This window comes from Herpailurus yagouaroundi, unplaced genomic scaffold (genome assembly GCF_014898765.1).
Source record: "Herpailurus yagouaroundi ecotype Mexico unplaced genomic scaffold, PumYag 141, whole genome shotgun sequence".
Lineage (NCBI taxonomy): Eukaryota > Metazoa > Chordata > Mammalia > Carnivora > Felidae > Herpailurus > Herpailurus yagouaroundi.
This window is the reverse complement of record NW_024412396.1, coordinates 10,444,125-10,466,230: the sequence shown is the minus strand read 5'-3', so window position 1 is coordinate 10,466,230 and position 22,106 is coordinate 10,444,125. Positions and strand designations below refer to the sequence as shown.

The window sequence follows — 22,106 nt, the reverse complement described above, 5'->3', positions numbered from 1 at the left end:
TCTTTCCAAGTTCCTTGAGGTGTTTTCTCTCTAAAATTTATAGGCCCAAGCAAAACAAAGCCTTTGGATTAGAAAAGATTAGAAAAGAGCAGCACTGTGGGTGCCTGGCTGGCTCAGTCAGTGGAGCATGTGACTCTTGATCTCAGGAATGTGGGCTCGAACCCCACATTGGGCATAGAGATTACTTAAAATCTTAAAAAAAGTTAAAAAAAAAAAAAGAGCAGCATTAAGAGCCCAGATGAGAATGAGTACCATAGATACAAAATGGCAGCAATCTGGACAACATGTTTTTTCCTTCAGGTATATTCAGCAACCTGACCATGGAAATGGAGAAAGTGAACTGCAATTCTGATGCAGGGATGGACAACTGAAAGACAAGGAGAAAATCATCTAAAGGGTGACAACAAACTTCAGGTCAGCAAAGAAGGAACTGACGAACTCAGAGAAAGTAAAGATGTCAAAATTTAAAGGTCTTCATGAGATTCAACAGAGAGCAAGGTCCATTAAGTAAGTAAGGGAGTAAGAAAGCTGGAAGGGTAAACTCAAAGTAAAGCACTGAAATACAATATTTAAAGGTAGGAAAGTTCTAATGGTAACAAGAGACTATAGGGAAGGACTGCTGAAAGAGAATGGAGTCAAAATAAAATTTATAGAAGTTGAAATGAAAGAATTAAAAGAGATGACCCAGGATGATGGCATAAGTCAATGTGGAAAGATTATAAGCCAAATGCCAAAGCTCTTGATCAGTATGAGGACTCTGGTCTAAATCTTTGGTGGTAGTTACCATGTGGTCCAATGATATCATCTAGGAACTTGTTAAGAATGCAGAATATAAGGTAACATCCAAGACCTACTGGATTAGTTTTAATAAAAACTCCAGGTGATTTATAGACAGTCAAGTTTGAGATCTTCATAGATCTTAATAAATATATAGCTAACAGATAATAGGAAAGACACAGGTAGGAAGTGGATGATCCCATGGCATGATCTTTGAAAGAGAAGTGGGATTTCTTTATTCAATGGTTAAAGAACATTGGTTTCATAATGCCAGTAGAGAATTAGGCAAATCCTAACAATATTCCTGGAGTTTGAGAATTCAGAGTAAATAAGGATCCCACGTCTATTCTTTTAATATTTTGATACGGTTTTCTCATCCCCTTTCTCTACATTTCTCCAGACTTCTCTTTTGTCTTGTGCTTGGTATTTGTTGTTTGTTTTCATGCTTTTATTTTGGTTGCCTCCAATTTCTTTTGTATAAATATGGCATATTTTAGAAACCAATTCAAAAAAGTATTCACATACACGTATACACACACTCTTGTGCATCCCTTTCCCTAAACTAATTTACTAACTTATTATTTTCAAAAACTATATATGTCTATCCAATCTTGTTAACTTATCAGCTCCATAGAAATATTCTTTGCCTAACCTCCAAATTTTTGAAAATGAACATAAATGACCACATATTATATAAGAGAATAGTCCTCTACTTTCTTCCTGAAATTTTACTTCATGAGACCAAGAATGGATATCTACACAACAAAACACAATTCTGAAGAATATCTATTCATAAATCACTACAAAAAAATCCAAAGAGAGAAACTGGAAAGCTCAATTCGAGACATTTCTTCACACAGGAAATAAAATACCTTACTCCTAACCAACTAATCAACTAACAAATGGTTTAAGTAGTACCAAAAATATTAAAATTTGAAGGTAATTTCTCTCCTCAGACATTAGGTAACACACTCTTGCCTTGGACTGTCCAGATTATCATTACCTTCTTGGCAGAAAGAAAATACATAGAGAGATATTTAAATCTATTCCTCAAAGTACCTGGGAGCATACCAAATAACATAATATAAAGTAAAAAACAGGACGGGGAATACAAGGAACTGCTCAGGGCCCATCCCAATCATCTGAATCTGAGAATCAAACTCACAAAATTTAGTCTATAAGAAAGCAAAGCTCACATGACAAAATCATTTATCACACCTCTATAAGGTTGTAGCATCTGATGAAAAAAACTGTAACTGGTCATCTCTTAGCTCTCTAAATAATTTGATTTTCAATTTAATTTTTTCCTGAGTAACAGTTCCCAACGCTTTTGTGATATACACACCCTGTAGGTAAAACAAATCACAGTGATGTATGTGAAACTAACCATATCAAATACCTTGTTCAGAATATGTGAGTTATGACATAAGTAGTGACAGTTACTTTTAAAGTTGGTACTGAAAACATAAAAGCACTCAAAATCTCAAGTGCTGTATTTAAATATAAAGGTAATCATGCAAAATGATAGGCCAGCAGTGAACCTTAACTTTTATTTAAGTAAAAAGTGAGAAAAATGAAAATGAAAAATGAAAAATCAAGACCAATTTCAAAGAAAAAATAAATAAATGAAACAAAAAAGTCAGAAATGGAAGGTTATGGGTTAAAACTGCACATACTCTTTTCTAGAAAGAAAAAAGAAGTAATTTAACTATTAAGTTCAACTAGCATGACCAGAAAATTTTAATTATTATAGTCCTCAACATATCCTAATAAAAAGATATAAAAGTAGGATGCTCATGGAGATTACTATCAAATATTAGGGTAGTGATAACACATATGGTCACTTGATTTACAACTGAGGTGCCACTATAATTAAGTATTGGAACAACTAGATATTCATATGAAAATATAATTAACCTTTACCCTTATTTCACACCATTTTAAACATTAATTTGAGAGGAATCATAGGCCTAGATGTGAAAGCTGAAATCAAGCTTCTAGAAGAAAATACAGGGGAATATTTTTGTGAGTAGGCTAGGAAAGATTTCTTAAATAATGCACATAAATCTACATGAAAAAAATTGATAAACTAAACTTTATCAAAACATTTTATATCAAAAGTCACCACTAAAAAAGTAAAGATACAAGCCACAGATTGAGAAGATAATTGTGATACATCTGAAAAGGGATCATGCAAAACATATAATGAATTCCTATAAATAAGAAAAAAAAAATTTTAAAGACAGAAAACACGAATAGACACTTCATAAAAAAAGAGATCCAAAGAGCCAATAAGCATTATTCAATGGGAAAATTAGTATTAAAACCACAGTGAGATACCACAAAATACCAAGCAGAAGTGCAAAGACAGAGTAGTATTAATACAGCTCCCCTATATTAATGGTTGGAGATTAAGTTGGAACAACCACTCTATAAAACTACTTGGCAGAAAAAAACTAAAATTTAACATACATTCACTCCAAAATCCAGCAATCTCTCTTCTAGAAATATACCAAAACTGAAATAATGCATCTGTATGCCATAAAGCATGCACAAGAATGTTCATAGCAGCATTACTCAAAATAGCCCTAAACTATAAACATCCCAAACAGCAAAGAGAAAGGACATGTTTGGAATACTATATAGCAACAAAAAAGAACAAAGAAACCAAGGGACAGAAATGGCAACAATGGAGGTCCTGGACTTCCCACCTCCCATAGACACACCAAGTGTATAGCAACACACAAAGCAATCTTAAGTGAAATCCAGAAAGCAGCTGGGCGATTCCTGTACATCAGGTGAATGAGAAATACCTACACAGCAAAAGGTAGAAAAGGCTGAGATACACTCTCACCATAAACTCTACCTACACCCCCCACCCAACAACACAGTGCCATGCAACTAAGAAAGAACTCCCAACTCCCAACTTCTCCCTGAAGAGCTAAGTGGACTTCACATCTAGCACCCAAGCTTTTGCAGTTGCTACTTAAGAATTGGGCCCCTTGGGGCGCCTGGGTGGCGCAGTCGGTTGGGTGTCCGACTTCAGCCAGGTCACGATCTCGCGGTCCGGGAGTTCGAGCCCCGCGTCAGGCTCTGGGCTGATGGCTCAGAGCCTGGAGCCTGTTTCCGATTCTGTGTCTCCCTCTCTCTCTGCCCCTCCCCCGTTCATGCTCTGTCTCTCTCTGTCCCAAAAATAAATAAACGTTGAAAAAAAAAATTAAAAAAAAAGAATTGGGCCCCTAGACTGCCTGACTCTGATAACCAGTGGAACTTGAATTCACGTGTCACACAGGGCCATAACAAAGAACCAGTCCAGTTCTTACGGGCAGGCACATGAGCACTTGCAGCAGCTTTCCCCCACTCCTGCCCCCAGGAGCGGTGTGGAGGGAAGAGGCAAAAACACCCATCTTCCGATCTTTCACTGGAAAGGGTCTGGCTGCATACTTTGTAAGTTGCTGCCTCGGGTCCAGCTACTAATTAGCACAGATCTAGGGGCTGGCTGAGATCTTACTCAGAAAGAGAGAGAGCCAATGCGTACTTACCCTGACTTTTCCCTCTGCCTCAATTAACAGTAAAATCAAGTTGCCAGCACCTCTCTGGAAGGAGCTTCTAAAGATGCCCCAGTTTTTATGGCTGCCACATAAGGGAGAGGATCTCAAACTACCTACTTCTGATAGCTAACAAGGCTTGCATTTCACAACTCTCACAGGGGTGCTCCTTATAGTGAATCAACAGTCTCAACAGGTTCAGAATTACCCCCACCATACTGTACAGCTATATGCACAGATGCAGCAAGGAGGGATGAAGCAGAAATGCCCATCTCTCAGCTTCTCCTTGGAAGGGGTTTAACTACATGCTTTCCCAGCTATTGCCTGAAGGTCTTGCTTCTAATCAGCCTCCATTCAGTACTGAGTGTGATCCTCCCCTGGGGGAGGGTCTTGGCACAACCTAAACAATTGGGAACCACTAAAAACAAAAATGGCAGTTTGGACAGTCACAAACATTTGAAATGAAACCAGCAGTTTAGGCCAGGGCTTACTGACAAGGTTCATCACCTACACAAGACCAATCTGTCAAAACTGGGAGATGTGGCCATTTTATCTAATGTGCAGAAACCAACAAAAAGAGTCAAAGAAAAGGAAAAATGGGAATAACTTCCAAACAAAAAAACAAGACAAGTCTCCAGAAAATGATCATAAAAAAACAAAGAAAAGTGATTCACCCAAAGATAATTAAAAAGAATGATCATAAAGATCATCACAATGGTCAGGAGAGCAATGCATGAAAATACAAAGAATTTTATTTACTTATTTAACATAATTTGTTGTCAAATTGGCTTCCATACAACATGCAGTGCTAATCCCAACAAGTGCCCTCCTCAATGCCCATCACCTATCACCCACTTTCCCCTCTCCCCCACCCCCAACAACCCTCAGTTTGTTCTCTGTATTTAAGAGTCTCTTATGCTTTGCCTCCTTCCCTCTCTGTTTGTAACTTTTTCCACCTTCCCCTCCCCCATGGTATTCTGTTAACATTCTCAAGATCCACATATCAGTGAAAACATAAGATATCTGTCTTTCTTTGACTGACTTATTTCACTTAGCATAATACCCTCCAGTTCCATGCACGTTGCTACAAATGGCATGATTTCACTGTTTCTCATTGCCAAGTAGAATTCTATTGTATATATAAACCACATCTTCTTTATCCATTCATCAGTTGATGGATATTTAGGCTCTTTCCATAATTTGGCTATTGTTGAAAGTGCTGCTATAAATATTGGGATACATGTGCCCCTATGAATCAGCACTCCTGTATCTTTGGATAAATTCCTAGCAGTGCTATTGCTGGGTCATAGGGTAGATCTATTTTTAATTTTTTGAGGAACCTCCACACTGTTTTCCAGAGCAGCTGTACCAGTTTGCATTCCCACCAACAGAGCAAGAGGGTACCCATTTCTCCACATCCTTGCCAGCATCTATAGTCTCCTGATTTGTGCATTTTAGCCACTCTGACCAGAGTGAGGTGGTATCTCAGTGTGGTTTTGATTTGTATTTCCCTGATGAGGAGTGACATTGAGCATCTTTTCATGTTACTGCTGGCCATCTGGATGTCTTCTTTGGAAAAGTGTCCATTCATGTCTTCTGCCCATTTCTTCACTGGATTCTTTGTTTTTCGGGTGTGGAGTTTGGTGAGTTCTTCATAGATTTTGGATACTAGCCCTTTATCCAGTGTGTCATTTGCAAATATCTTTTCCCATTCCGTCGGCTGCCTTTTAGTTTTGTTGATTGTTTCCTTTGCAGTGCAGAAGCTTTTTATCTTGATGAGGTTCCAATAGTTCATTTTTGCTTCTAATTCCCTTGCCTTTGGAGATGTGTCGAGTAAGAAATTGCTGTGGCTGAGGTTAGAGAGGTTGTTTCCTGTTTCTCCCCTAGGGTTTTGATGGTTTCCTGTCTCACATTTAGGTCCTTCATCCATTTTGAGTTTATTTTTGTGAATGGTGTAAGAAAGTGGTCTAATTTCATTCTTCTGCATGTTGCTGTCCAGTTTTCCCAGCACCATTTGTTAAAGACACTGTCTTTTTTCCATTGGATACTGTTTCCTGCTTTGTCAAAGATTAGTTGGCCCTACATTTGTGGGTCCAATTCTGGAGTCTCTATTCTATACCATTGGTCTCTGTGTCTGTTTTTGTGCCAATACCATACCGTTTTGATGATTACAGCTTTGTAGTAGAGGCTAAAGTCTGGGATTGTGATGCCTCCCACTTTGGTTTTCTTCCTCAGTATCTCTTTGGCTATTCGGGGTCTTTCGTGGTTCCATATAAATTTTAGGATTGTTTGTTCTAGCTTTGCGAAGAATGCAATTTTGATTGGAATTGCATTGAACGTGTAGATTGCTTTGGGTGGTACTGACATTGTAACAATATTTATTCTTCCAATCCATGAGCATGGAATGTTTTTCCATTTCTTTGTGTCTTCTTCAATTTCCTTCATAAGCTTTCTATAGTTTTCAGCATACAGATCTTTTACATCTTTGGTTAGGTTTATTCCTAGGTATTTTATGGTTCTTAGTTTATTCCTTGGCATTTTATGGGATCAATTTCTTGACTTCTCTTTCTGTTGACTCATTATTGGTGTATAGAAATGCAACTGATATCTATACATTAATTTTGTATCCTATGACTTGTTGAATTCATGTATCAGTTCTAGCAGACCTTAGGCGGAGTCTTTTGGGGTTTTCCATGTAGAATATCATGTCATTTGAGAAAAGTGAAAGTTTGACTTCTTCTTTGCCAATTTTGATGCCTTTGATTTCATTTTGTTGTCTGATTGCCAATGCTAGAATTTCCAACACTATGTTAAACAAGAGCAGTGAGAGTGGACATCCCTGTTGTGTTCCTCATATTAGGCGGAAAGCTCTCAGTTTTTCCTAATTGAGGATGATATCAACTGTGGGATTTTCAGAAATGGCTTTTATGATGTTTAAGTATGTTTCTTCTCTGCCAACATTCTTGAGGGTTTTTATTAAGAAAGGATGCTGTATTTTATCAAATGCTTTTACTGCACCAATTGACAGGATCATATGGTTCTTTTCTTTTATTAATGTGATGTATCACATTGATTGATTTGCAAATATTGAGCCAGCCCCACAGCCAGGAATGAATCCCACTAGATCATGGTGAATAATTATTTTTACATGCTGTTGAACTCGATTTGCTAGGATCTTGTTGAGAACTTTTGCATCCATATTCATCAGGTATATTGGCCTGCAGTTTCCTTTTTTGTTGGATCTCTGTCTGGTTTGGGAATCAAAGTAATACTGGCTTCACAGAATGAGTCTGGAAGTTTTCCTTCCATTTCTATTTTTTGGAACAGCTTGAGAAGGATAGATACTAACTCTGCTTTAATAGTCTGGTAGAATTCCCCAGGAAAGCCATCTGGTCCTGGACTCTTCTTTGTTGGGAGATTTTTGATAACCAATTCAATTTCTTCACTAGTTATGGGTCTGTTCAAATTTTCTATTTCTTCCCTTTTGAGTTTTAGTAGTGTGTCGGTGTTTAGGAATTTGTCCATTCTCCAAGTTGTCCAGTGTTGGCATATAATTTTTCACAGTATTCCCTGATACTTGCTTGTATTTCTGAGGGGTTGGTTGTAATAAATCCATTTTCATTCATGATTTGATCTATTTGGGTCCTCTCTCTTTTCTTTTTGAGAAGTCTAGCTAGAGGTTTATCAATTTTGTTTATTTTTTTCAAAAAACCAACTCAGTTTCATTGATCTGTTCTACTGTTTTGTTTTTTTTGTTTTGTTGGGGTTTTTTGTTTTTTGTTTTGCTTTGGATTCTATATTGTTTATTTCTTCTCTGATCTTTATTATTTCTCTTCTTCTGCTGGGCTTGGGGTGTCTTTGCTGTTCTGCTTCTAGTTCCTTTAGGTGTGCTGTTACATTTTGTATTTGGGATTTTTCTTATTTCTTGAGATAGGCCTGGACTGCAATGTATTTTCCTCTTAGGACTGCCTTTGCTGCATCCCAAAGGGTTTGGATTGTTGTGTTTTCATTTTCATTTGTTTACATATATTTTTTAATTTCTTCTCTAATTGCCTGGTGGACCCATTCATTCTTTAGTAGGATATTCTTTAACCTCCATGTTTTCATAGGTTTTCCAGACTTTTTACTGTGGTTGACTTCAATTTTCAGAGCATTGTGATCTGAAAGTGTGCATGGGATGATCTCAATTCTTTTATATTTATTGAGGGTTGTTTTGTGACCCAGTATGTGATCTATCTTTGAGAATGTTCCATGTGCACTTGAGAAGAAAGTATATTCTGCTGCTTTAGGAGGTAGAGTTCTAAATATATCTGTCAAGTCCATCTGGTCCAGTGTCATTCAGGGCCACTGTTTCTTTATTGATTTTCTGTCTAGATGATCTATCCACTGTTGTAAGTCGAGTATTAAAGTCCCCTGCATTTACCACATTCTTACCAATAAGATTGCTTATGTTTGTGATTGTTTTATATATTTGGGGGCTCCTGAATTCGGTGCATAGAAATTCGTAACTGTTAGCTCTTCCTGATGGATAGATCCTATAATTATTATATAATGCCCTTCTTCATCTCTTGTTACAGCCTTTAATTTAAAGTCTACGTTGTCTGATAGAAGCATGGCTACTCTAGCTTTCTTTTGACTTCAAACAGCATGATAGATAGTTCTCTATCCCCTCACTTTCAATCTGAAGATGTCCTCAGATCTAAACTGAGTCTCTTGTAGACAGCAAATAGATGGGTCTTGTTTTGTTTTTTTTTTTATCCATTCTGATACCCTATGTCTTTTGGTTGGAACATTTAGTCCATTTACATTCAGTGTTATTGAAAGATATGGGTTTAGAGTCACTGTGATGTCTGTAGGTTTCATGCTTGTAGTGATGTCTCTGGTACTTTGTGGTCCTTGCAACATTTCACTCACAAAGTCCCCCTTAGCATCTCTTGCAGGGCTGATTTAGTGGTGATGAATTCCTTCAGTTTTTGTTTGTTTGGGAAAACCTTAATCTCTCCTTCTATTCTGAATGACAGAGTTGTTGGATAAAGGATTCTGGGCTGCATATTTTTTCTGTTCATCACATTGAAGATTTCCTGCCATTCCTTTCTGGCCTTCCAAGTTTCAGGGCAGAAATAGATGGGTCTGCTATTACCACCATGTGTCTATCTTTGTAAGTTAGGGCCTGTTTATCCCTAGGTGCTTTCAGAATTCTCTCTTTATCCTTGTATTTTGCCAGTTTCATTATAATATGTCGTGCAGAAGATCGATTCTGGTTACATCTGAAGGGAGTTCTCTGTGCCTCTTGGATTTCAATGTCTGTTTCCTTCCCCAGATCGGGGAAGTTCTCAGCTATGATTGGTTCAAGTACATCTTCAGCCCTTTTCTCTCTCTTCTTCTTCTGGAACTCCTATGATATGGATATTGTTCTGTTTCATTGAGTCACTTAGTTCTCCCAATTCTCCCCTAGTGATCCTGGATTTTTTTATCTTTTTCTCAGCTTCCTCTTTTTTCATAATTTTATCTTCTAATTCACCTATTCTCCCCTCTGCCGCCTCCGCATTGTGGCCGCCTTGTGGCCGCCTCCATTTTATTTTGCATCTCATTTTTAGCATTTTTTAATTCATCATGACTATTTTTTAGTTCCCTCATCTCTACAGCAGTAGATTCTCTGCTGTCTTCTATGCTCTTTTCAAGCCCAGCAATTAATCTTATGACTATTATTCTAAATTCTTGTTCAGTTATATTGCTTATATCTGTTTTGATCAATTCTTTTCTGTCACTTCTTCCTGGAATTTCTTTTGAGGAGAATTCTTTCATTTCATCATTTTGGCTAGTTTTCTGTCCCTTATGAGTCTTAAAAGCTCATTATGTGCCCTGCACCTGCAAGCACTGCTATATTAAGAGGGGTCATACACTGTCTAGGGCCTGGACCTCTAGGAGGTGTTTTTTGGAGAATGTTACTTGCTCTGTTGTTGTGACTCGGGTTATTTTATTTCCTTACTCGTAGGGATGTTTTGGACCCCCCATCAGGTGTGCTTTGACTTGTTCCTTGAAGTATCCCTGGAAAGGAAAACAAACAAACAAACAAACAAACAGGAAACAAAAGCATGCAAATACACAAACAAATCAAACAAATATACAAAAACAAACAAAAACAATCCAAAAACAAAACCCCAGAAACACCAGCTACAAGTAAAGAATAACGTGGAGGCGGTGCTGATGGAAGAGCTCATACAAACAGAGAAATGACAGGGGCAGGGAAAAAGAAAAAATAAACATTGACCAGGCAGAGAGACTAAATGGCTTAATCCAAAGAGAGAGAAAGGAAAATAAAGAAGGAGGCAGGGAAAAAGAAACAAAGATAAAGTTACCCAGACAGAGAAGCTATATGCTTTGATTAATCCAGAGAGAGAGAGAAAGGAAAGTAAAGAAGGAGGTGTAGAACATGTATCAAAAGAATGGATTATATATGTCTGCTTAAACAAACCAACAACCAGAGTAACGAGCCTAGAGGAGGGAAGAGATAAGAAGGATAAAAGGAAGGAAGAATATATCTAAATAATAAGAATTGTCCAAGAATTAATCCAGGCAATGTGGCAGCAATGATCTGGAGGAGGGGGCCGTCTGTTCCTCAGTGTCTATCCTGCTCCAGTACACTGTTACCCAGTTTGGTGTAGGCGGTCCCACCTCCTCTGTGGACCCCATGGGCCAATCCCTGAGGCCCCGCCTTGGTGGTGGTGGGGAGAAAAATGGCAAGCCCCAGTCTCTTCTCCATGACCTGGTGTCCCAAATAACTCCATTCAAGCTGTCCTCACTGTGCCACAGGCACAGACAAGGCAGTCTGTCTCGCTCCAATGACTCCCCAGCCCCTGCGCTTGGTTGGGATTCAAACTCCCACTCAGTGTGGAACTGGGGAAGCACCTCTCCATGCCGCCTGATGTGTGGTCCCAGCGGGTTTTGTCCTATCCCGCAGCACTTCAGGGAGAGGACTGCTTTCTCCTACTGCGGACTGCACCCCTGACCTAGCCACCCAGCTGGAGGGTGGCTAGCTACCCGCCCCCCCCCCACCCTAGGTGCATGAACCAGGAAGCCAGCCCCAGTCCGGAGAAAGCCCCACAGTTAGAGATGGGATCCCTCTCTGTCCTGGTCCGAGGTTTTTCTCTTGTCCAGATTCAGTCCTAAGCTTCCCCAGCCTCTCTTTCCCTTCCCTTTGTCTCTCTGCAGAAGGGGATCCCTCCACTCGGTGCCTATGTGGCCCACTTTATCTCCCCCAGTTCGCAATCACCCACCTATGGCCCATCAGGTTGTCCGGGTGTCTCTCTGGTAGACTCAGTTTTTTTTCTCCCAGACTCTTGGGTTCAAAGTCCTTTGGATTCAACCCTTCTTTATTTGAGAGACACAGGAAGTACGGATCCCCCTACTTCTCCACCAGGTTGGGCCCTCCTCAAGAATTTTAAAAAAGAGATAGAAAATATCAAAAAGTACTAAACACAAGTCACAGACCTGTACAATACAATAACTGAACTAAAAAACTTAATACATGGTTTCAACAGAAGACTAAATCAAATTTGAAGACAGGACAGTAGAATTCATTCAATCAGAGGAGCAAAAAGAAAAAAGAATGAAAAAATAAAGACAGGTTAAGTGACTTATAAGATACCATAAAATGGCCGATATATGCATTATAGGGATTCCAGGAAAAGAGAGAGAATGAGGCAGAAAGCTTATTCAAAGAAATAATGGCTGAAACTTCCCTAACCGGGAAAAATAGACATTCAGATCCAGGAACCTCAAAGAGTACCAAATAAGAATCCAAAGAGACCCAGACCAAAGTATTATGATTAATTTGTCAAAAGTTAAAGAGAGAAGCTTAAAGGGATCTAAAGAAAAGTAACTTATTACATACAAGGGAACCCCCAGGAGACTACTAAGTATTTCAGACAAAACTTTATTGCCCAGAAAGGAGAGGGATGATATATTCAAAGTAGTAAAGAAATAAAATGCTGACCAAGGATACTCTATCTGGCAAAGTTGTCCTTCAGATATGAAATAGTTTTTCAGACGAACAAAAGCTGAAGGAGTTTATCACTACTAGATCAGCCTTATAATATATTATAAGGGAGCTATTCAAGCTGAAACAAAAAGATGATTAATAACATGAAAAAATATAAAAGTATAAATTTCACTCGTAAAAGTAAATATATAGTTAAATACAGACTACTCTAACATCATGATAGTGGTGGGTAAATCACTTATAGCTCTAGTATAAAAGTTAAGCCATGAAAGAATTGAAAAGTAACTATAACAACAACAACCTGCTAATGGATACACAATAAAAAATGTAAATTGTGACATCAAAAACATAAAAAGTGGGGGAGGATGTAAGAACATACAGCTTTTGGACATATTCAAAGTTAAGTTGTTATCTGCTTAAAATAAAATTATAACATACAGGCACCTGGGTGGCACAGTCAGTTAAGTGCTCAACTCTTGATTTTGGCTCTGTTCATGATCTCATGATTCATAAGTTTGAGCCCCTCATCAGGCTCTGAGCTGACAGTGTGGAGCCTGCTCGCTCGCTCTCTCTCTCTCTCTCTCTCTCTCTGCCCTTCTCCACTCATGCACATGCACATGCACATGCATTCTTTCAAGGTAAATAAAAATTAAAATAAAATTATAACATTTTGTTATGTAAACCTCATGGTAGCCACAAAGCAAAACCTAAATACACAAAAGGTAAGAAAGGAACCTAAGAATAACATTATAACCATCGAATCACAAAGGAAGAGAGCAAGAGAAGAGATAAGGGAATTACAAAACAGTCAGCAAACAATTAACAAAATGACAATATGTACACATCTATCAATAATTAGATAAATGTAAATGGGCTAAATTCTCCAAGCAAAAGACAAAGAGTAATTGAATAGATTAAAAAACAAGACCCAACCATATGTTGCTGACAAGAGACTCACTTTAGCTTTCAGGACATGCAAAGACAGAGACAAGCAATGAGGAAGTGCAAACAGAAACCAGAAGAAAGCAATGGTAGGTATATTTACATCAGACAAAAGAAACTTTAACCCAAAAAACCGTAACAAAAGGTATAATGACAGATGGTCATTATACAATGATAAAGGGGTCAATTCATCAAGGTTATAACAACTGTAAATATTCACACATCCAACAATGAAACAGCTAAATATATAAATCAAATATTAACATCTAAGGAGAGAAATAGCAATACAATACTAAAAAAAAAATCAATATCTCACTTTCAACAATGGATAGACAGAAGATGTTAAGGAAACACTGGACTTAACCTACACATTAAACCCAATAAACCTGATATATACAGAATATACTACCTAAGAGCAGTAGAATACACTTTTTACTCTAGACTACATGGAACATTCTCCAGGACAAATCCTATGTTAGAGAACCAAACAAGTCTTCATAAACTTACAAAGACTGACATCATATCAAGTATCTTTTCCAACCCCTATGGAATGAAACTACAAATCAGTTATAAAAGGAAAACTGGAAAATTCACAAATACATGGAAAATAAACAATGTGCTACTGAACCAATGGGTCAAAGAAATTAAAAGGGAACATAAAAATGTTTTGAAAAAAAATGAAAATGGAAACAAACATACCAAAAGTGATGGGCTCAGGAAAAGCAGTTCTAAGAGGGAAATTTATAGTAATAAAAGATTAAATTAAGAAAAAAGAAAGTTTTCAAACAACCTAACTTTACATCTCAAGAAATTATAAAAAGAAGGAAAATCAAAGCCCGAAGATACTAGAAAGAAATAACAAGTATCAGAGCAGAAATAAATGAAATAGAGACTATAAAGACAAGAGAAAAGATTAATGAAACTAGGAGCTAGTTGTTTGAACAGATAAATAGAACTGGCTAAGAAAAAAAGAAAGGACTCAAACAAAATCAGAAATGAAGGAGACATTACAACTGATAACACAAATATAATAAGGATTGTAAGAAACTACCATGAATAATTATATACCAATTAGATAAACTAGAAGAAATGAATAAATTCTTAGAAACATACCAAGATTGAATCATGAAGAAAAGAAAAATCTGAGCAGACCAATTACTAATAAGAAGATTGAATCAGTAATCAAATCTCTCCCAACAAAGAAAAGTCCAGGACTAGATGGCTTCACTAGTGATGTCTACCAACATTTAACAAAGTTATTACCAATACTTCTCAAACTCCTCCAAAAAATAAAAGATGAGGAAATAATTCCAAAATTATCTAAACTTATCATGATAGCAAAACCAAAGACAAGACAAAAAAAGAAAATTAAAGGCAAATATCCCTGATGAATGTAGATGCAAAACAAAATATTAGCAAACTAAATTTAACAGTATATTAAAAGTATCATGCACAATGATCAAGTGAGATTTACTCTTAGGATGCAAGGATGATTCAAGATGCAAACCAATCAATTTGATACACCACATTAATAAAATGAAGGATAAAAATCATGATCATCTTAAGAGATGCAAAAAAAAAAAGGATTTAACAAATGTCAACATCAATTCATGGTAAAAATTTTCAATGAACAAGACATAGAAGAAACATACCAGAACATAATATAGACCACAGCATATAAGCCCACAGGTAACATTATACTCAACAGCAAAAAGTTGAAACTTTTCCACTAAGATAAGGAATGAGGCAAAAATGCCCATTCCTGTCACTTTTATTCAATATAGTACTGGAAGACCTAGAAAGAGCAATTAGACAAGAAAAAAAAAAAAAAGGCATCCAATTTGGTACGTAAGAAGTAAAACTGTCTTTTTGCAGATAACATGATGTCACATATAGAAAACCCTGAAGACTCCACCAAAAACTGTAAGAACCAATATATGAATTCAATAAAGTTACAGAATACAAAAAAATCAGTTGCATATCTACACACGAACAACAAACTATTAGAAAGAAACATTAAGAAAACAGTTCCCTTTACAACAGCACCAAAAACTAAGAACAATAAAATACTTAGGAATAAATTTAACCAAGTAGGTAAAGAACTGCATAATAAAAACTTTAAAATTTTTTTCATGTTTTTAATTTTTTTATTATCGAAGTATAATTCACATACAATGTTATATTCGTTTTAGGTGTACAACATATTGATTCAATAATTCTATACCTTACTCAATGCTCACTGCAATTAATTCTATACCTTACTCAATGCTCACTGCAATTATTTGTAGTCACCGTACATTACTACAATACTATTGACTATATTCCCTATGCTATACATTTCATCCTCAAGACTTTTAAATTTATTTTATAACTGGAAGTTTGTACCTATTAATCCCCTTTATTTTGCCTATCCTCCTACCCATCTCTCCTCTGACAACCACCAGTTTGTTCTCTGTATTTATGAGTGTTTGTGTGTTTTTAGATTTTAGATTTAAGTCAAATTATATGGTATCTGTCATTCTCTGCCTGACCTATTTCACTTAGAATAACACCCTCTAAGTCCATCCATGTTTGTCATAATTAGCAAGATTTCATGCCATACGGCTCATATTTGCTCAAGATATTGCTTTCATATCCTGGCTGTTGTAAATAATGCTACACTAAACATGAATATGCCTGTATCTTTCAAATTAATGTTTTATTTTCTTTGGATAAATACTCCATAGTGGAATCACTGAATACTATGGCAATTCTATTTTTCATTTTTGAGGAAATTCATACTGTTTTCTATAGTGGATCACCAATTTATATTCCCACCAACAGTGAAAACGCATTCCCTTTTCTCCACATCGTTGCCAACACTTGTTATTTCTCGTTTGTTTTTTTGTTTCTGTGTGTGTGTGGTTTGTTTTGTTTTGTTTTTTCTTTTTTAATTTTTTTTAAACGTTTATTTATTTTTGAGACAGAGAGAGACAGAGCATGAACAGGGGAGGGGCAGAGAGAGGGAGACACAGAATCTGAAACAGGCTCCAGGCTCTGAGCTGTCAGCACAGAGCCCGACGCGGGGCTCAAACTCACGGCCCATGAGATCATGACCTGAGCCAAAGTCAGACGCTTAACCGACCAAGCCACCCAGGCGCCCCTGTTTTGTTTTTTCTAAGAGAGAAAACACAAGTAGGGGAGAAAGAGAGAGAAGGGGAAGAGAATCTCAAGCAGGTTCCACACTGAGCATGGAGACCAACTTGGGACTCCCATCTCACAAGCCTGAGATCATGACCTGAGCTGAAATCAAGAGGTGGACACTTAACCAACTGAGCCACCCAGACACCCCTGTACACTTAAATATATACAATTCTATTTGTCATTTAATGAAAAATGAACATATATGTATGTATGTAGAAATAAATATGAATCAGTCAATCATATACTAGTTACCTCTCAAGTAAGCACTGACTGGGAAGGCACAAGAGGGAATGCCCTGGATATTAAAAGTGTTCTAGATCTTGATTTGGGTAGCAGTTATGCAGGTGTGTATAATACATAAAGACCAGTGCACCTTACACACTTCATTATTAAATAGTTTTAAAATGATAATTTTAGGTTAGGTTGGTGGAAAAGGGCAAAAACAAGTGTTAAAAAAATCTGAAGGGAAGCACCTGGGTGGCTCAGTTAGTTCAGCATCAGACCTCGGCTCAGGTCATGATCTCTTAGTTCATGCGTTCGAGCCCCATGTTGGGGCTCTGTGCCGAGAGCTTAGAGTCTGGAGCCTGCCAAGGATTCTGTATCTCCCTCTCTCTCTGCTCCTCCCCTAGTCACACTCTGCCTCTCTCTCTCAAAAATAAAATAAATATTAAAAAAAATTTTTTTTAATCTGAAGGGAAAAGCAACATCACAAACAGCTGCCACTTTTCAGAAGGAATATAGCTTTGTACATGCATATATATATTTAAAAACCTTCCTGCAATACGCAGAAAATATTTTTCATATAAATACTTATAAATGGGGAAGGTAAACAAAAACAATCAATTTCTAACAATGGGGAAAAGCTGGTAAGATTTGAGTTATATATACTCACTCTGAAATATACAGCTATTGTAATGGTGCTACCATTTATTGTTGAGAGGAGGTTTTATGTGCCACTACACTGGTTTGTAGAGCAGGCTTCAGATATTCATCACACAAGTGAAATATAAATAAGTGATGTTCTTTGTCTGACTGTTCAAGATTATGAATATATATCTACCCTGATTTTTAAAATCAGAAAAGCAGTTATGCTTCTCAGTTAAAAGAATTAGTAAGAGACATCTAAATGACAGTCACAGAATAGAGAGGTATTGTTCTCTCAGAGTCTTCTGCTATTTGAACCATATATTCAAATGTTTTTAGTCCCTGGGTCAGATACCAGTTGTGAAAACAAACAAAGTAGAAGTGACAGTACATAATCCATAATATCCCTATGGCTTGAAATAGCGGCCTTTGCCTAATATATATTCATTTGCATGGAAAGCTACTAGCTCTACAAAAATAACAAATGACACAAAGAAATTGACCTGAGTAGTAGTTCTAAACCAGGTACAATTTTGACCTCATCCCCGCTGCAAGACATTGGTAATGTCTAGAGAAAATTTTAATTATCACAAATAGGGCTGCTATGGACATTAATGGATATTAAGTCAGATATTCTACTAAGTATCTTCCAGTACCCAGGATGGCACCCTTCTTCTCCCAACAAAAAATTATCCAGTCTAAAATGTCAATAGTGAAGTTGAGAAACTTGAACCAAGTGTTGGCTGAGAGAGACCATAAAATTTTATGTCATCAGATCATCCCTGACTTGTCTTCTTGACTATAACCTGGAAGTCAATGGCCAGATCTAGAGAGACAAGACAGCATTCACAGAAGATGGGAAGCTACCAGAAACCCTGAGTATGTAGAAAACCATTATCTGGAACCTTATCTGTGACTGAGGTACACAATATTTCCTGCTGCAACATTTCATATCCCTTATTATAAAAAATATGCAATATCTATTTAAAATGTGGTAGCCAAGGCAATAACCAGAGGAATATTATAGTATATTTATGATTCATAATGAGATTCAACAAAAAATCAACTAAAAATTTAGAAAATAACAATAACCCTTGAGAAAATAGAAGAGGAAAGTAATTTAAAACAAGAAATTTATGGTATACAAAACCAAACACCTGAAGATTTATCCTTCACAATAAATCATAAAAATATATTTTAACAGAAAATTATGGACCAATATCCTTTATGAATACTGATAGAAAACCCTTAAAACATTAGAAAAAGAAATCCAGCAAAATATAAAAATGAAAAATATCATGACAAAGAAGGATTTAATCTTAGGAATACAAGGTTGGTTTAATTTATGAAAACCAACATGGTTTATCATATTAGCAGAATAAAGAAGAAAAACTATTTGATCATTTCAACAGATGCAGAAAAAGCATTAGACAAATTTCATATTCATTACTAATAACAACTGTTAGCAAAGTATGAGCGGACCTATCTGAAGCAGATGGACAGTATCTATAAAAGTACAGCTAACATTATACTTAATGGTGACATATGAAATGCTTTTCCCAAAGAACAGGAACAAGCTGAAGAAATCCATTCTCACTACTTTTATTCTACATTGTACTGAAAATCTCAGTGCAATATGACAAAAAAAAGGGGGGGGGGCATAAATATTGAATTTCTAACAATGCGGAAGCTTGTAGCAGTTAGTGAAGCATGCTTTCAGGTATGTATCACACAAATGAAAGATAAAGAAGTAATATGCTTTTCTGATCAAGATTCTTTATTTCTAGATGACATGATTACACATGCAGAAAACTCAATGAAATCTATAAAAATTACTAGATTAAATAATTTTAGTAATGCAGTAAGATACAAGATCAATATATAAAATTCAATAGTTTCTATAAACTAATACACAAAATGAAATTTAAAACAAAGCAAAATAATAATTAAAAATAAGCCTAACAAAAGAAATGCAAGCTTACTAAACTCCAAATTACTAGTGAGAGAAATTTTTTAAAACCCTAAATATTTTAAAAACCTAAATAAATGGCAAGATACATAATGTTCACAGGTCAGAAGGCTCAATGTCGTTACTATAGCAATTGTCTCCAAATTGAGGTACAGATTCACACAATCCCTAGAAAAATTCTGCCAAACATTTTGAACAAATTGACAAGCTAACCCTAAAATTTCTATGGAAATGCACCTGATCTAAAATTCCCAAAACAATCTTTAAAAGGAAAACAAATCCAGGGGCACCTTGGTGGCTCAGTCAGTTGAGCATCCCACTCTTGATTTCAGCTAAGGTCATGATCTCACAGATCATGAGTTCGAGCCCCACATTGGGCTCTGTGCTGAGAGTGAAGAACCTGCTTGAGATTCTCTCTCTCTTCTCTATTCCTGTCCCTCCCTCTCAAAATAAATAAACTTCTTATTTGCAAATCAATCAATGTGATACATCGCATTAATAAAAGAAAAGAACCATATGATCCTGTCAATCAATGCAGAAAAGGCCTTTGACAAAATTCAGCATCCTTTCTTAATAAAAACCCTCAACAAAGTCGGAATAGAAGGAACATACTTAAACATCATAAAAGCCATTTATAAAAAGCCCACAAATAATATCATCCTCAATGGGGAAAAACTGAGAGCTTACCCCCTGAGATCAGGAACACGACAGGGATGCCCACTCTCACCGCTGTTGTTTAACATAGTGTTGGGAAGTTCTAGCATCAGCAATCAGACAACAAAAGGAAATCAAAGGCATCATATGTGGCAAAGAAGAAGTCAACCTTTCACTTTTTGCAGATGACATGATGCAATACATGGAAAACCCGATATTCTCCACCAAAAGTCTGCTAGAACTGATATATGAATTCAGCAAAGTCGCAGGATACAAAATTAATGTACAGAAATCACTTGTATTCTTATAAACTAATAATGAAGCAACAGAAAGACAAATAAACTGATCCCATTTACAACTGCACCAAGAATCATGAAATACCTAGGAATAAACCTAACCAAAGATGTAAAATATCTGTATGCTGAAAACTATAGGAAGCTTATGAAGGAAACCGAAGAAGATACAAAGAAATGGAAAAACATTCCATGCTTATGGATTGGAAGAATAAATATTGTCAAAATGTCAATACTACCCAAAGCTATCTACACATTCAATGCAATCCCAATCAAAATTGCACCAGCATTCTTCCCGAAGCTAGAACAAGCAATCCTAAAATTTGTATGGAACCAAAAAAGGCCCCAAATGGCCAAATTTTGAAGAAGAAGACCAAAGCGGGAGGCATCACAATCCCAGACTTTAGCCTCTACTACAAAGCTGTAATCATCAAGACAACATGGTATTGGCACAAAAACAGACATATAGACCAATGGGATAGAATAGAGACTCCAGAATTGGACCCACAAATGTATGGCCAACTAATCTTTGACAAAGCAGGAAAGACTATCCAATGGAAAAAAGAGAGTCTCTTTAACAAATGGTGCTGGGAGAACTGGACAGCAACATGCAGAAGAATGAAATTAGACCACTTTCTCACACCATTCACAAAAATAAACTCAAAATGGATAATGGACCTGAATGTGAGACAGGAAACCATCAAAACCCTAGAGGAGAAGCAGGAAAAAAAATCTCTCTGACCTCAGCCGCAGCAAATTCTTACTTGACACATCCCCAAAGGCAAGGGAATTAGAAGCAAAAATGAACTATTGGGATCGCATCAAGACAAAAAGCTTCTGCACTGCAAAGGAAACAATCAACAAAACTAAAAGGCAGCCGACGGAATGGGAAAAGATATTTGCAAATGACGTACTGGATAAAGGGCTAGTATCCAAAATCTATGAAGAACTCACCAAACTCCACACCCGAAAAACAAAGAATCCAGTGAAGAAATGGGCAGAAGATATGAATGGACACTTTTCCAAAGAAGACATCCAGATGGTCAACAGAAACATGAGAAGATGCTCAATGTCACTCCTCATCAGGGAAATACAAATCAAAACCACACTGAGATACCACCTCACTCTGGTCAGAGTGGCTAAAATGAACAAATCAGGAGACTATAGATGCTGGCAAGGATGTGGAGAAATGGGAACCCTCTTGCACTGTTGTTGGGAATGCAAACTGGTACAGCCACTCTGGAAAACAGTGTGGAGGTTCCTCAAAAAATTAAAAATAGATCTGCCCTATGACCCAGCAATAGCACTGCTAGGAATTTACTCAAAGGATACAGGAGTACTGATGCATAGGGTCACTTGTACCCCAATGTTTATAGCAGCACTTTCAACAATAGCCAAATTATGGAAAGAGCCTAAATGTCCATCAACTGACAAATGGATAAAGAAGATGTGGTTTATATATACAATGGAATACCATTTGGCAATGAGAAAGAATGAAATCTGGCCATTTGTAGCAACGTGGATGGAACTGGAGAGTGTTATGTTAAGTGAAATAAGTCATACAGAGAAAGAAAGATACCATATGTTTTCACTATTATGTGAATCCTGAGAAATTCAACAGAAGTCCAGTGAGGAGGAGAAGGGGGAGAAAAAAAAAGTTACAGAGAGGGAAGGAGGCAAACCATAAGAGACTCTTAAATACTGAGAATAAACTGAGGGTTGATGGGGGATGGGGGGAGGGGAAAGTGGGTGACGGGCACTGAGGAGGGCACCTGTTGGGATGAGTACTGGGTGTTGTCCAGAAACCAATTTGACAATAAATTTCATAAGAAAGAAAGAAAGAAAGAAAGAAAGAAAGAAAGAAAGAAAGAAAG

General features: G+C 36.8%; 1 protein-coding gene and 1 pseudogene across 1 annotated transcript in view; one reads left to right on the top strand and one right to left on the bottom strand.

Annotated features, from left to right (window-relative positions):
* NUBPL (NUBP iron-sulfur cluster assembly factor, mitochondrial) overlaps positions 1-22,106 on the bottom strand; it is a 235,261-nt gene that overhangs the window by 83,986 nt on the left and 129,169 nt on the right. The window lies entirely within an intron of this gene.
* The window catches only part of LOC121032427 (28S ribosomal protein S15, mitochondrial-like), a 7,674-nt pseudogene continuing 4,565 nt past the window's right edge, over positions 18,998-22,106 (top strand).